Here is a 17,053-nt window from a genome sequence, read left to right on the forward strand (position 1 = left end):
CCAATTGCTAAGGCAAAACATCACAGATTGTAGTGCGGATGAGATTACAGGATGGATGCTTTAATTTTATTGTGAATTCAGGTTAGAGTACCATAAGTGTCCATGGAGATGAGTAGTCCCTATTAAAACCTAACTGTATGTAACGAGTATGTGAGTGCATTTGCAGTATTCGTGATGGGTGAATAGTAAATTGTGCAATATAGTAATTTAGAAGGGACGGTTCCGTTCTCTGGAGACGGCAAGGATTGTTGTCATAATGAAAGATATGGTGGAAGGTTATAGGAGAAATGAGGCTCAAAAGAACAATTTGACTGGGCTCATGTAGCATTTAAAATAAAGCCAAATCTCTACATTTACATGGTTAAGGAAGACTTAATACAAAACATTATGACATAAATTGTTACCACCACCCATCCTCTCAGAAAATAATAAGTTCATCTAGATAGGTCAAGGCAATCTTATTTATTTCATACAGTCTTGTATCAGCTTTGTTAACATTTACAGTAATGGATTGCTTCTAAATACCTTGTGCAATTTTGGAATCTGGGAACATATTTGTCATTGCTTCAGTTAACTTGTCAGCTGTGCTCAATGACAAATTCATATTTACAATCAACTCACAGAGAATCACCTCAGCATGTGTTATTTGCTTTTGAAATATGTGTTGACTTCCTATCCCTTCATCATTGATAAAACATTTCTATTTCCCTTCACTAATGATTCCAATTTTGCATGATTTTCTGATTCCACGTGCCGTGAACAGTCATTCCATCCACCAAGTGCACAGGAAAGGTCTAAGTTCTCTTTCAGACGATGGTTTAAGGCATGGCCACAGAGTATTATAGACCGGTAGAAAATGCTGCTATCTATTTTTAGACTTTCCATTTTCATGTTGAAACTTTCTTATCATCAACAATTTTCTTTGTTTAAACAACCGGATGCTGAGAATGTTAAAATCAATGATGTGGCACAGACTGCAGACACGGACACAGATTGAAGAGATCATACAACAAAACAAAACGGAATAAAAACCACTTACAAATTAATTTTAAAAAATTAATAAATAAATGCATCCTCAAATTGTATTTTCAGATCAATGACCATACTGATGGACTTTATTCTGTACAAATACGGTAAAATATGGACGGGTAAACAGGTCTGCAGTTATTCAAATTTTGCAATAAATGCTTCAAGAAACATACACATCATCTCCATTTTCTTTCTGTAAGGAACATGTCTGCACAATTAATGGTTCAAAATAAAGTCTTTGTCAGTGAATTTCACAGGACAACCAGGACAGCAGAATACCTACAATGAAAGAACAGTTTCAGCAGTTATAATGTTACTGCAAAAGGAAAAGTATATACATGTTACCCATGCTGCATTTAAAAAAAAAGCTTATTATTTATAATATTTCTAGAATAGTGATGGAAAAATTGATCAAATCTAAATGTCAGATTTTACCTTCACTGGTCAACTGCAAAAGCAGTAGTTACAAACATGGTTCCCATGCTTTTCTAAAGATAAATTTTCAGGACATTTCCAGAGGTTTTCAAGGATGAAAATACTTTGTTCAGGGTTCACATATGACCATTACTGAATGGAATTAGAGAATATTCTGGATTATAAAACATGCATTTTCTAAATCTAAAGCTGTTTATCTTTCAAGACTCTCCAAAACACGTAAGCCAGAAAAGATGATCATGTGCAAACCATAAAATGTATCACACAAAACAAGTTTGACTATACTCATATAAACTGGCATGTAAAGTTATTTCAACGTACAGAATACAAATTCTAATTTTACCTTGCTGACCTGCATTATGTTGTTATGTGTAAAAACCCAATGAATATAAATTAGTTTCGCTTCCTTTCAAACCTTTAATTCTAAAGAATTCTATAGCAAAATATGCATGTTATACAATGTAAACATTTCCTATCACAGTAAGAAAATAAAAGAAACGCTAAGTATTAGAATCTTTTCTTGCAACGAAAACAGTTTAACTTTAAATTTATCTGTGCCAAAAACCCAAACAAAATTTTTCAAACAACCTAAACTCATTAAGATAATCTGGTTTAACATCAGTCATTTAAAAATATTTACAAAAAGGGTTGATTTAAATTTTGACAAAAATGCCTTCAAAATTATAACTGCTGCATAAACAACCACTGAATTTCTTTCAAATCAAATTGTCTTCTTGTAATTGATAAACCAGTCCCCAAGCATATACTGGTACAGGGGCTTGTTTTATTTTTGAATATATAATAAAAGAGATGACAATTTCCCATTTCTCCTGTGTTCTATTTAAGATCTGAAACCAATGCTTCAAGCTACATGTCACTGTGTAATAGTTTCACACCAAAGTTCAGCTATGCGATTCAACATTTTGGACAACAAATTTGGCTTAAAATGAATAGCAGTCCGTTTTCTAATCCGGATTTCCTAAGAATATACAAATCCTATTTTTCACATTTGGACTTCTAGGTTCAGGTGTGAAGTCAGAGCAATTGCATAACATTTTTTAGGAATTTGCTGCCACTGTGCGGTAGCGACATATGGTAGTCACTTACCTACAGGCCTCGCAAATTTAAACTATTTTATATCAAATCAATAGGAAAATGATTTATTTTCTCAAAAATGGCAAATATGGCAAGTATTAAAATCATTATGTCTTTAATCCGCTGACAGGCTAGATAAAACTACACCATAGATGACATGACCCGGTACTAGCCATTTGTGTTACTAGTCAGATGAATTCAGCCATTTGTGTTACTTGTCAGATGACTTTACAACTCCAACAACGAGATCGGAAGTCCAATAGTCATCTGATATTAACAACAAACTCCATTTAAATGTTGTTGTACAAAATTTCAATAATATTAAATGAAAGACAGATACAGAAAGAACACATAATTCTCAACATATTTATTTCTAGAACAATGACAAGAAACCCGTCGGTTTCGCAGCAATCAGGGAGTCTTAAAAGTGTGAAAATTTGCATGAATTGCACAGACAAAATGTCTTACTTTAGTCTTTGCAGTTTCCACTTCAGGAGATTTGTCTCCAATGGTAATTGTTAACAGCATGAGGAAGCTAAAAAATATTCATGCACCGAAAGCATGGATCGTATGTGTACAGGAGAATGGTTGGGTTGATGAGATAATGCTGCAGTGGATTAAAATGTTTTATCTCAAGAACACACTTTATTACATTTTAAATTTGAGTGCATTTGCTGACATGTAATTTTTGAATGATTTAAAAGTTGTCCCACAACCTAAAACTCGTAAAAACATACAGTTCACTAAAACATTATTTTAAAAATTAATTTAAGCTGTCCCAATTTATACTGTAAATATGGTATATTCAATGTTTTTAAAAAGAATAAGAAAAGGAAATAAAACTATCATTTTAATAAAGTGAGATCTATCACCATTAAAATAAAATTGTTGTTGATAGGTTTTTCACTAACCTGCCATGACAGAACTTTAAATCCACTTGCAGATTCAGCACAATGGTGGACACTGTCAGCCCAGGGGATATTCTGCCAAAACAAACTGCCAGTGTTCAGCTAAATAAAAACAAATTGTAATACATGAACATCTTGATCATTAATGGAGAAAAAAGATACATAAATTGTCCATCTTATAGTTAAATCAATGTATGGCCACAAGATTGATGCCATGACTGATATCTGGATACAAAGGAATGTAGAACTAATATTGTTATATTAAATATATTTATATTTATTCACCAAGGCTATTCACATAGTTCCTTTTCAAATTAATTGGAAAAGACAATTCACACCTCATTCAGAAAGTCTATTAAATTGGTCACTAAGTATATAATTTACGTAAAGCTATCTGTATGGCTACCACATACCTGATCTGCAAAATATACTAATTGCTGCAAATGATTACCTTTTACAGCTAGAGTTTTCCTTATCTGAGAAATCCCTTTTTATAATCATAATATCCAATAGTTCTGTTTCTATCTCTAAATGTTTGCACAAAGACATACAGTAATGCAAGACACACACTTTGAAGTGGAACAGGAAACATGATTATTCTACCTACAATTAACATCTGTAAAAAAAATGTGCATTAAAATGGCCAATTGATTTGACAGAAAAGAGACCTCTGGTAAGACAATGCTGTTACACCTTGCTAATTGAAAAAGGCAGACTTAATAAGTAGTTTTTTAGCATGATTATTTCAGTAATGTGATTATCCAAATGCTAAATGCTAAATTTGGACCTATCTTAGCTTTCGCCCACTACATTTGGATGGTCGTGAAACCGGCTTAGTTGCTTAAAAGCATATTAGTCTTTCAGGTTTCTGCAGGTCACTGTTGTTAAAACTTGCAAAATGTTACAGTCCTTTATCTCCTCCAGAAATAAACATTTTAAAACAGATATTGAGAAAATATAATGGGTGACAAAACCAATCAATGATCTTTTTCTGTTCTTCACTCAAAACAAACAAATCTTTTTAAGTTATGCTCAAACTAGTTGGCAAAAAAACTATTTGAAGTTTGAAAGTGGATTTCTTACATAATGTCACATGTTTACTGTTTAGTTCCTGCAGTGTTTTGTGTACATCTGCACAGCATCATCGACTGTCTTAACTTTGCACCAGTCCTTGATTTGTGACCCATGTCTCTCGCAACCTTGCATACCTGTTTCAAAATCATTATGTCACCAACTGAATCAATACCTTTTTTTATATACTGATAGTAAGTGCTAATTAAGAAATATTTGACAAAATATAAATATGTATCACGATTACAATAATAGAAAACAAAAATGAAATGTTCAGCTTAACTAAGGCTATATTTGCAACAAGTTTGTTGCTCTGGAGCGAGTGTTGGCTGTTTAAGTCAGGACTTATGGTTGTGTTGGTTTTCTTTATCATTTTATTTGAAGAAAGCCATGATGGATATTGTTTTGAAGGCAAAGGCAAAGCAAAACTTGGTTAATATAACATAAACTTTTTATATCGTGTTATAGTATTCTTGCACGATCCCATTTGTTTCTACCACCTTTTAATTTTAAAAACAGAAGGCATCAAGAAGAAATAAATGCACAGAACGTAGTCATTTCATTCATTGATTTATAGTTTTTAACCTGATTGTCACTAGGGGTTCCCAAACAGTCAACTTATTGTCATTTTGAATCACCACTCCGGTGGCCTTGTGGTTAGAGCATCTGCCTCGGATGTAGGAGGTTGTGGGTTCGATCCCCGGCCAAGTCATATCAAAGACTTACAAAAATGGTACTAATAGTTACCTAGCTTGGCGCTCAGCATTAAGAGGGTAGTGTTAGGACTGGTCAGTCTGGTGTCAGGATAATGTGACTGGGTGGGACAGCATGCTACATGTTTGCGGCATGATGCCCCAGTGCTAGACATCACTATAAACTGTCACACTGCAGACATCGTAGCAATATGACTAACACTAACCTCTTAATGCTGAGCGCCAAGCTAGGCAGCTCTTAGCACAAGTTGTAGAAAACATTATAGTGGAGCAACATCTGAAAATTACAAGGCAGATAAATGTTATATTTGCCCCCCCCCCTCCTCCCAACGGTGTCCAAAAACATACTGTAAATACAGTGTAACTACTAATCCACATGAATTTAGACAATCTGAGACAAAACTTTTAACTGCAGACTCAGTTAAGTAGCAGACCCGCTCATAACACGGGGTCAGTTGAAGAGCCCATTTTATTTCACTAGAAAGTACTAAAAATCTGACCCGTATTTGTTGAACATGAAGGAAATCATGATCAAAGTTGGTAATTGAAACCGTCATATATTGCTTGCTTTATCGTCAAAAACGGTTTATATGACCTGGAAATTTGAATCAACATTATCAAATTAATGACTTTTAATACGATGACATGTGTTTTGTTCAAATTTCTTTCCAAACAAGATTCTTCGTACACCGTAAATAACCGTATGCAAGAAAATTCTGATAATGAAAATGTCACTAATGCTTACTTGAGGCAGCACAATAAATAAAATAACAAAAATACATGTTTTAATTACATCTTTTAGTTCAGTTTAAGTGCAATGATCATAAATATTATGTGCACTGTTGTATTCAAACGTGAACTATGTCAATCTACCATTAACAGCTATGTCCATGAGGGTTTCTGTGAGAACCTAATTAAATCTTCATGGTGTTTCAACGCCTAATTTGTGTAAGTATTTGCTGTATTGCCAAGTTAATTAGACATTTGTATCAAATAAAGGGGGTGGAATAAAAAAAAATATTAAAAGTTATGCAAATCCAACCTGTTAAGAGATAGCAGCCCCGGTTGTGTCAGATCAACTCATTTCAAGTGATGATCCAAACACTGTTATAATTTTTGGGGGTGAATGTAATCGAATTAAACTACCTTTAATTAACATACTCATTCACAAATGTGACCAAAGAGAGAAAGACAACCAAGCAAATACCTGATGACATCAAATTGTTTTACAGATACATTTTATTATTGAGAAGCTAGTTTCAGAGTTGTAATTAATTTGTAATTATTGAATTGGCACTCTGAGATTTCCTTATGGATGAGAAGAAATTTCACTATTACTTGCAATGAAATGAATTCATGGCATCAATATTTTACTAACAGCAATAAAATAAGCGATTGTTGAAGATAATGACCGCTTCACGAACTAAATGTTCTGTTTTTTTTATATAATAAAAGGAATCTTGTTTGATTGTGAATTTTAACACAAACTAGTCTGGTTCAATGCTTAGTATTGCATTGCATTCCACTAGAGTAGAGAGTACAGCAGGGAATATATGGTTACCTTGGAACCAGCCTACTAAACAACGACATAAAGCAGTAATGTAACAAACGTTTTCACATACACATAACGGTTGTTTAAACCTGTTGGAATTGTTATCGATCTCTCAGTGGTTGGGCATCTTGAAAACAAAGGTCATTTTTACATAAAAGCAAATAACTTAATTAGAAAAAGCACTTTATTGACAGTTTTTGCCAACGAGATCTTAAAATGAGTATCAGCCATTAAACAGACCAGCTAGCCCTACCCCACTTTGAGGCTTTCACAGTGTCAAGCAAGGATGGCATCATTTCATATAGTTATGGAGGTCCCTCGATAAATTACACCCTTGCCTATAGTGCAGTCTGTTTTTGGACCTGTGGTGCATGAGTTATCAAGGGAGTGGTGTATATCGCTCTTTTTATGCTCAGATTATTGCTTTTTTGCTGCTTATATAAGTAACAATTATGCTTATACCTTTATAGGGGGTTAGCACATGTGAACTCACAACAAAGCAGTTCAGGTTCACATTTAATACAATTTTTATTTGATCGGGTACCCAGGTAACTGATTGTTAGGACTGACAGGTACCTGGTAGAAATTTCCCAAAATTTTGACATCTCTACATATGGGCGGATATGCAAATAGTTTAGGAATAATTAATCTAATTGAAAACTATACAGAATGAAATCTTTCATTTAAATAGTTTAATCTAAGGGGACAAAATCTCTGTTGTAACATATAAAAAAATCTTTAAAAAAAATCGCTAAGTATTGTATTGTAATTTTTTGGGAATAATTTTTTTAATTATTACTTCTAAGTGTATTATTGCAGATAATATGCGTTTGAAAGAAATAAAATATATTAAAGAGGCAAATATTAATAATACAGGGACATAAAAAACAATTCATTTATATACCCTGGACTAAATGTCGCATCTTATGTCATGTGGCATGTATTTGGCAAATGGAGAACTCACACATGGAGAACTCGCTTTGGGAAAACTAGCCCTAGGGTGGTTGGTGAATTCGCTCCAGGCTGACTGAAGAGAGAGAGTGATAGAGTTAGAGCGCTTCTCTGGAGAAGTGAGAGAGCTTACTTGTATATCGATTAAAACTGTCAAATTTATACCTTAAGTGTTCGCAAAGAAATCAATCAGTTATCATTAATAATAGAAATTCTCAAAGAAGATGAAATTGTCAATAAATACTGGCATAGTTATCACCAATTTGCTTCATGTACCAGTTGCATAAGCTCCAGCAGGTTGGGCTTAAAGTGTAGATAACATTGCATGTAGAAATAAAAAAGCGCTGGATTTTACACCTCAAAAAGCATCTTACATAGTTGATTGAGGGGGTTAGGGTGCTGATGCACATCTGTGAAGTTAGTGGACAAACAGACGGAGTGAAGGCTTCAGATAATCCCAGCATATATAAGTTATTCTAACACAGGTTTGTTTCTATTAGAAAGGGTATTTGGTGATATAATTTCGTTATTACATAAAATACGAGGCAAAAATTAAATTCCAATGAAAATAATTGGGATCATTTAAAATAAATAGTTAAATAGACAGTTACAATGTTTTTTGGGGATGGAGACAAAGCTTATGAGGTAAATTAGGAAACCTTAAAATAATCAGATATATGCTGAAATAAATGACGCTGCACTGAAGTTTTTACTATCTAGGATTCCACAAAGATTATTTAATCATCTTGTTTTTTGGTAAGTTTCAAACAAACAAGTCTGAAATAATGATATAACAACACACAATGATGACATTACTATAGTACAAGTCACATGGGTCATGTATGCGCATTTACTCATTTTTAATTAAATATAAATTATTCTTTTAAAAATTAACACTAATTTTATTTAACCAAAGTCTATTCAATTCTGATTACTGAATGCTCTGCACCTTAACTGCCTCCATGAAACTTCCAAACAAATATCTATCGCTATGGACTTTTACAGTGGTGGCAATCTACTGAACTTGGGTCAAAATAAGAGCATATCCAGTGTAATCATCACAATCGAGGGTAGTACGAATTTGTTTATCAATATGTGTAGCTTTCATTGTGACATCACAGTGCACAGCATTCAATCCAGATTGTACTGGATCACACCTTTAGGTTCATTTTGTCAAAATATCTACGTACTTTAATATTGATTTTGCTGCTGGGACCTCTCGGGGCATCTAAATAATGACCTTCGAAAGGAATATGGATGTATAAGAATCCAAGTGAAATGAATACTTACTACTCAAAAGTATGTAGAATCAAATTATAAAAAATGACACCCATTAATGAAATAGTTGGTGCTGAATGCCTACATGTCCTGTGTGACTTGTATTTTAAACAGAATCAACAATAGCAAAAAGTTATTCTGCAATGACCGGCAATAATAGTCCAACATACACAGGGCATAAGTAAACACTTGCTATAGAAATTAACAGGTGGGGGGTATATCTGAATTTAAGCGTGATTAAGTCCTAAATGATGCATGTGTATGTGACATGTAGCATGATGCGTCTCAGTTACTCAGCAACTGAATAATTCAAGAGGCGATCATATAAAGCGGTATTCATCATTGAGCGACACCTCTAAATTAGTATCAATGATCTTCGGGGCGACTTTGTCCTGACACCTGGAATGATGATTTCTCCAAGGGACAGGTTCTCCATGGAGCTAGTCCTACATTAGTAGTGAAGCGGATATTATAGCGTCAATGGGAATTAGCATTACAGACCCCCTTGGGAACATATAGCGTCAAGGGAAATTTAACATGGAGAAAAATCGTGGGAACATATAGCGTCAAGGGAAATTAACATGGAGAAAAATCGTGGGACTGTTGAGCGTCAAGGGGATTTGAACATGGGAATAGGGGACTGTATAGAGTCAAAGGAATTTAAACAGGGTGGGACTGTATAGCGTCAAGGGAAATGGAACATGGGATTTTTTTTTAAAAAAAATAAAAAAAATAAGAAAGGGGTAGGCAATTCAAAGGCTATCTCTTTTCGAGAAATATGGCTGGCCCTGAAAAGGGCCTTTGGGTTTTTCTTCTTCTTCTTTTAACTTCTTAACTTCTTCCACCATCCTCTTATTTTGTCCATCGTTCCTTTCTTCTTTTTCTTTTCTGTTTCCGGCAGCCAGTCCGGGTGGCCCATGGCCCGGAACTTCTCTTGGATTTTCATCCAGTTTGTGTTCAGTTTTTCAAATTCATCCCTTTTTTTTCTATTTTCTTCTTCTTTTCTTTCTTTATACCATCTCTCTTTAATCTTCTTGACTTCTACCTCCATCACTTTTCTCATCAACTCCTCTCCTTTCCTCAGTCTTTCCTGGCCTCTCTCCACATAAGAGCACTCTGTCCCATGTGACATTTTTTCAAGAAAGCACCTGACTTTGCTTGCATTGTCAAGTGCTTCCTTTAGGCTTCCCACTCTGACATAGGTGGGATTTATCATACCTCTCAATCTCTTTTCCTCCTCTTCAATCATTCCTGCTATCACTTCTTTTGCTATGTTTAGACATTTAGCGTAGTCCAGGTACTCTGCTATCTTCCATTCTTTTTCCAGTCTCTCCACTACATAGATACCATCTATTATCCAGTTGTATATATGTACCAAATTGTTGAACAAGTCACTTACAACCACCATCTTCGTTTTTATTATTCCGTAGAATGGTTCGAACGACGAACGTGGTGGGTTATTATAGTGAAAGCGCGGACGTGATGGAAAACATCCCCTAAAAACATAAAATTAATCTTACCTAGATCATGACCCATCAACGCGCGTACGTGAAAGAAAACATCCCCACTTTTCTCATTTCATATAATCAAACCCAAACTATACTCTCCACATACGCTAAGAAACCCATAATCTACTATTCACACAAACATACCTGAGCTCTTACAAACGCAAACACACAAACACATACCCTCACATTTTTTTTAAAAAAGAGTTAGTGTTTATTTTCACACTACTCTACCTACACACATTGGCAAATCGATCGTTATTTCTTTTCTAGAGTATTGGGTAGCCCTGAAAAGGGCTGTTTTTTGAACTCCTGATGCACCTATCTAATGGTTGCACCTTCCTGGCCTGGCGCCACACACGCATCTTCTTCCCCAGTCTTCTTTCACCTTTCTTCTGGGGAGCGCAGAGGGAGGATGATTCGCTTCAACACCCCAATCCTCTGTCTCGGGAATATTGAACGACATCCTCTCTTCTCTTTTCTTTTCCTCTTCTTCCCTCTCTCTTCTCTCCTCCTCTTCCTTCTTTACTCTTGCTTCTTCTACTATAGCCTCCGCTGATAGTTCGTTTACTATGCGCCTGGCATATTCCAGGTGCATCTGGAGTTCTAACAGTTTCACTATTCTGCTATTCATTCTTCTGGCTGTGTTGATCAATCAACAAGGGTAGCTAGACTGCCCAGCGAGTTTCAATTTATAGTGAAAGCGCGGACGTGATGGAAAACATCCCCCTAATAACATAAAATTGATCTTACCTAGATCATGACCAAAAAAAACAACAACGCGCGGACCTAAAAGAAACACTCACTCACTTTTTTATGCTACCCATCACTATTGTAAAATTTTTATAAATCACTTCAATAGACTATCCACATACGCAAAGCAATCCAATCTAACCCCAAATATACACCTCTAACAGCCAAAAAAAACAAACATCATTTTAATCTACTACCCCTACCAACTTACGTTAGCTCTTACAAACACAAACACACAAACACATACCCTCACATTTTTTTATAAAAGAGTTAGTGTTTATTTTCACACTACTCTACCTACACACATTGGCAAATCGATCGTTATTTCTTTTCTAGAGTATTGGGTAGCCCTGAAAAGGGCTGTTTTTTTTGTTTGCTATGGCATTCTTTTTTAGTTTCTAAGAATGCGATGTCCTCTGAGGATAGACTTTCTGGCGATAGGTCTGCTTCTTCGGAAAGAGAAGAAGAACTCTTTGGTGTCGATACGGCAATCGACAAAGCCTCTGTCAGCTTCAGGTTGTTGCTGTTGTTGCTGTTGTTGCTGCTGTCTCTGAAGTCTGTACTTCTCTGTCCATTCTTCTTTTTCCCTGTTCATTTCTTCTCTGAAGAGCTCTTCTATCAGGTCTTCAGTGATTTTTAACATTCTCACATTCTCTATTTCTTCTGGCTTCGGTATCAGACTGTGTCTGACCCTATGCAAATTCACGTAGGCTTCGTTGAGCTTAGCTAGTTTGGAACACATCTTCTTAGGAGGATGAGTCGACAATGGATGGTTATACTGGGAACAACCCCGGTTCTTAAAGTCAAAGCGCGGACGTGAAGGAAAACATCCCCCACACGGTTTTCGAGTCGCAACGTTCAGTGAGTGTCATGAGAGGGATAGTAAGAAATGAAAGAGCATGAATCCAACATTCTTCTAGCTAAACAAACCACAAAGGCATTTTTTTTCCAAACACAACATTTTTTATTCAAAAATCACTTAATACTAAACAACAACTCTAACATTTTTAACAATAATCCAACAATATAACATCAAACATTTCTTTTCAAATCACAAACATTTTTTCTCAATCTACAATCTACTTTGAACAGGGCTGACAACATTGTGAATGAAATTGTGATTTCCACTGTTGGAAATCATTAGGCCATTGATGGACACTACGTTTCCTAGCTTGAGACAAAAGATAAGCATAATGGTCACAAAACCATCGATCTACTTTCACATCGTTTCTAGAAGAAGAACGAGGATCAAAATGAGTCACTAAATGTTCTAAGGAATAGCCCAGGCTGCGATGATGCAGAAAATACACACAGTACTGTCCACACACCAAGGAATCTGTGCCTTGTAATTTCACATTATTGAATCGGGTGGTTTGAGCATTTCTTCTCATAAAGTCGATGATATCGTCTTCCAAAGGGGGCAATCCGTACGAATCGAAATATTCCACACATCCTTCTTGAGGAAAGTAGACGGCTACCCAGTGGGTTCCTGGGAGATGACTGTCGTCCGTGTTGATCACGTAAGCTTGATGGTCTTTAGGTTTGCGATGAGGGAGTTCATCTTTAGCACAGACGACAGGATTCCAAGAAGCCGTATACGAACTGTGGTTCAAAAGGTAATAAAGTTCCCAGGTATCCATTGATTTGTGTGTGTTTTTTTTCTTCTTCACAGGTAATAATAAGTCGTCAATTCGATCCTGACTTTTTGCTTGAAAATGTCTGACAAATAACCGTTTCTTTGTTTCGTCTCCTCACTTTGATTCAGAAGAGCTTCGATACGATGGATCTCTTGAGTGGTTAATGCTGGACAAGAATGTTCACGCAAGTCTTTATACCACTGGTGCAACACGTCTTTGTTCGAGATGAGACTCCAAGCTTCGTCCAGATACTCGTCCAATTTTTCTTCTTGACTTAACATTAGGAATTTATCGTGTTGAATTTGACTGGGATGATCGTTTTGACATCCATAGCAATTTTTCTTGATCAATTCCGTTATTTTGTCGACCAAGTGTTTGGCAAAACAGGAGACTAAATGGGCTTCTTGTTCTGGCCATCTCGACTTCATCATGATCACTTCTTCTTCTTTTTCCACGGTCTCCTCACATTCCATCTTTAAAGTTTCTTCACTAGGTAAAGAGGGATAACAGTCTTCCATGGTTTCTAATAGTCTAGAATGACTTCTCTCAAACTGTTGATTTCTATGGTATTATCGAATTCTGCATACAGGATGACGTTCACTGTGTTATCTGCGGGTAGTGGACTCGCAAACTGAATTTCCACACGAATCTGGCCAGATTTTATAGGGTGGAAATGTCCCTCGTCGCTGCCTTGGTCTGGAGTGAAATCGAAAGCCCACAAAGTGTAGCCTCCTTCATAATCGTCGTACGTAATGCCATGACTGGTGTTGGTTCCTAACTGTCCGGTGGCTTCGTACAGGGACAAGTACGATCTCAAGTAATTCTTCTGGGCAAAGTTAGGCTCGAAAGGTCGGGTACACAAGGTCTTGCCATCGCGACTGACCTCGATCTTGGACACATTGTAATGCTTAAACTCAAAAGGATTTTCGTTGTAGGCTCCGTTGAAGGCTGTATTCTTGACGATACCAACGATCAAACGCTTGGGTAACTGTCCTTGGAACAGATGATCTTTGATCATGGATCGCTGTCCAGCAGGAATGGTGAAGGTTTTCACTTCTACGCGTCGGATCGGGTACTTGGCGGTCGTTCTGCTCAACGTCTGACTGATGTCGTTTCCCACTTTAGGCAACACTTCCACACGACGCACGTAAAGTCTGGCTTCTTGAATGACGGTTTTGTAAAAAGGGATATCATCAGCAACACCAGACATCAAATGGAAAGCGGCACTGCTGCGATTCAGTCTCAGGCGGACATCCACTCCGTTCAGCAAATACTTTTCTTGTAACCACATGTCCAAATGCAAGCGATCCATCAGTTCTAAGCTACGACTTCCAGCAATTTTCTTTCGTCGTTCTACAAATCCCGATAAATTTTGAGCATCCCCAGCAATTGTAACGGTGTTGAACCTAGTCGCTTGGTCAGGTTTCCATACCACGCAAGCATCCAGATGAGTGTTCTTGGCTTCTTTTCCGTACGTCAAGAGATTTTCCAGGTAGGCTCGGTAAGGGTAAGTATCCATGCTGCTGCTGACTAGTTTGTTATTCAAGTACAAGTCCACTTCGCTAAACAAGGAATGCATGAAATTGTTGACGGGAGCTACTGCATCATTATTGTCTAGGTTAGTGTTGGGTGGTTCGATCACTTTCACTTTCAAGTACAAGTAACTGCTATTCAGATCGATGTAATCTTCGGGCTGTCCTTTGATTTCAAACTCGATGGGAGCGGAATCGGTCAATGAGGAGACGGGATGAAATTCCACCCACTGGGATTCTTGCATCGTCATCATGGTGGGGGGCATGGCAAACATATCCAGTTCCGTCTTGGAACAGGCACAAGACTCTCGGTGCATCATTTTGTTCTGTTCTTTCTCAATAATCGAAAACGTCTAAGTCTCGAACGGTTCTTCTTTTCTTGGCCTTTCTAGCTTGAAGTCTGGTGAAAGGGTGTTTTCTTCGTCGTCGTCTTTTTCTGCCTTGTCCTTGCTGAATGCCTGACTCGGTAGCGTGCAGGGCATTTATAGGTGTGTCTCGTCGGCCCAAAAGGTCTTTGCCCGTTTGCAGCAAGACATTTTTGCCTGCCCTCATGAAGGCTTCTCTAGGGTTTTGTTTGTCGATGATGACATTTTGGAGAAATTCTTTGCCTTGTGTCAGTGCCGCATCTTTCAAGGCGTGTAATCCGCGTGTCACCATCGGTTTCAACACCGGGGCCACCGAACGAAAGGCCGATTTTAACATATCTCCTAAACCGTGTCCTCGCTGTCGAGCCACCCCTCGGTACACTGGATACATGACTTGCTTACGAGTCGTGAGAGAACCGTTTTCGAAAATGGAGTTTCACCGTGACTTTTCCTTTGGTGAATGGAATATTTTGTCCCAAATCTCCTTTTATAGTAATGTTGACCGTGTCCAAATACGACTTGCTGACCGGCAAATAGTGAGGATGGACAAATTCGCGGTGAACGTGGTGTTTCCACCTTCCTCGTCAGCGTTTGCGGCAGAATCCACTTTGAAAGGAATGACACGCAGTAACGGCACGGAGGTGTGTCCCACCACGTTATATTCCACCACATCGGAATACACGAACATCAAATTCAGTCCTTGGTTCAGTTCTACCGGGGTACGAAAATACTTGGCAAAAGAATCGTTGTCAGAAATGACTGATAATTCGGGTTTTGTTTTTTGTTCTCCTCTCTTCCTCAGCTCCATGTCACCGCCCAACATGTCAAACAATTCAGGACAAAATAAGAAAGACATGATTTTATCACCCTCAGGAAATTTTATCAGGAAGCGACGAGATGTTTTGTGGTACTCCAGGGTGACACTTTTTTGGGCAATCACCAAAGCTTTCAGAAACACACCATTAAACTTGGTGGCTATGGTGTTGACCAAATGTTGACCACTAAAATAATAACCTGGGGGAATGAACAAGTGATAGTCGGTCCACTTTGGATTTTCTTTGTTAGGGTTTTTCATGGTATATTTGCACTTGATCGTCATGAACTTGAACCGTAAAATAATTTTGATTGGGAAGGACATTGAGGACATGGGTCGGGTGAATCATTTCTACTAAAGCCACTTCCCAATGGGCTTCGTGATCTAAGGGGATGGCCTGAGGTAATTTGGCCGTGTAACAGCACAACGTGTTGTTGGGAAACACCTCCATGGAACTGTCACTGGGTAAGGTTAAGTAAAATTGGTTTTGGTGACTCATAATTCCAGAGTTCTGTGGCTGTCCGAGGGAATATTAGTGGATGTCAGAGGTGTGTCTCCGCCCAAAATGGGGTTCTGGTTGTGGTTGTTGTTGGAGTGGTGACTGGCACTGGCACTGGACACAACGTTCCCGTTCGAGGAGAATTTCAGGGAGGGATTGGGAAGCAGGTAACCGATGCAACTGCTCAATAAAATGGTCCACAATTGTTTGTCTCCTTGTTGCAAACTCAAATTGGCAATGGCTGCCCCGATGACACAATACACCACGAAGATTTGGCAGAAAAAGACGATTTGCGTTTTAGGCACACATTCTCCGCACCACACCCACAAGGGTTGTTTTTGTAAATCTTGCACAGAAGAACTAGGGGAAGAAGGAGTGGTCGACGTAGCTGCGTCTGCTGTGTGAAAGGGCATGATGGTCACTTCTTCTTTTTATAGTCGATGACTTGCGAAGCGTCGATCCAAGAATCGAAACTGGGTGGATATCCTTTCCAACGTACTTTGACTTCTTTGACACGTCGTTTGCCCACTTTACGGGTTCTGCGTTCGAGAATGCTTTCGATGTCGTACACGTCGTCTTCTTTTTTGGTGACACGTTGTAACTCGGGCAAATAAAACGTTCCTTTGAGCACTTCTCCGTTCATGTCTTCCAATTTATAGACGGCAGGATGACGGCCATGCACTCGTCCAGTGACGCGAAACAATTCGGTCGTCCAGTTAGGTAAGTAACCTTTGTCGAAAGTGCGTTTGGTTTTGCCAATGCGCACCCAATCTCCTACGGTCAACTCTCCACTTTTCTTGGGGACAGCCCTCGTCGGGGACGTACCAAACAGGCGCTCAAACACCAACACTTCGTTCTCGGGGGTCACGTCTTGCGGGGCACGTCCGATGCTTCGATGGTAAGATTGGTTGTACGC

General features: G+C 37.9%; 1 long non-coding RNA gene across 1 annotated transcript in view; it reads right to left on the reverse strand.

Moving 5' to 3' along the window:
* Positions 1–362: 362 nt before the first annotated feature.
* LOC149781975 (uncharacterized) overlaps positions 363–17,053 on the reverse strand; it is a 44,431-nt gene continuing 27,740 nt past the window's right edge. Inside the window, exons 3-4 of the long non-coding RNA XR_016414835.1 lie at positions 3,471–3,569; positions 363–1,308 (exon numbers count right to left, since the gene is read on the reverse strand). This is a non-coding gene — a long non-coding RNA (uncharacterized LOC149781975). The remainder of the gene's footprint in view (positions 1,309–3,470; positions 3,570–17,053) is intronic.

Source organism: Sinohyriopsis cumingii, chromosome 15 (genome assembly GCF_028554795.1).
Source record: "Sinohyriopsis cumingii isolate HCF-2022 chromosome 15, ASM2855479v2, whole genome shotgun sequence".
Lineage (NCBI taxonomy): Eukaryota > Metazoa > Mollusca > Bivalvia > Unionida > Unionidae > Sinohyriopsis > Sinohyriopsis cumingii.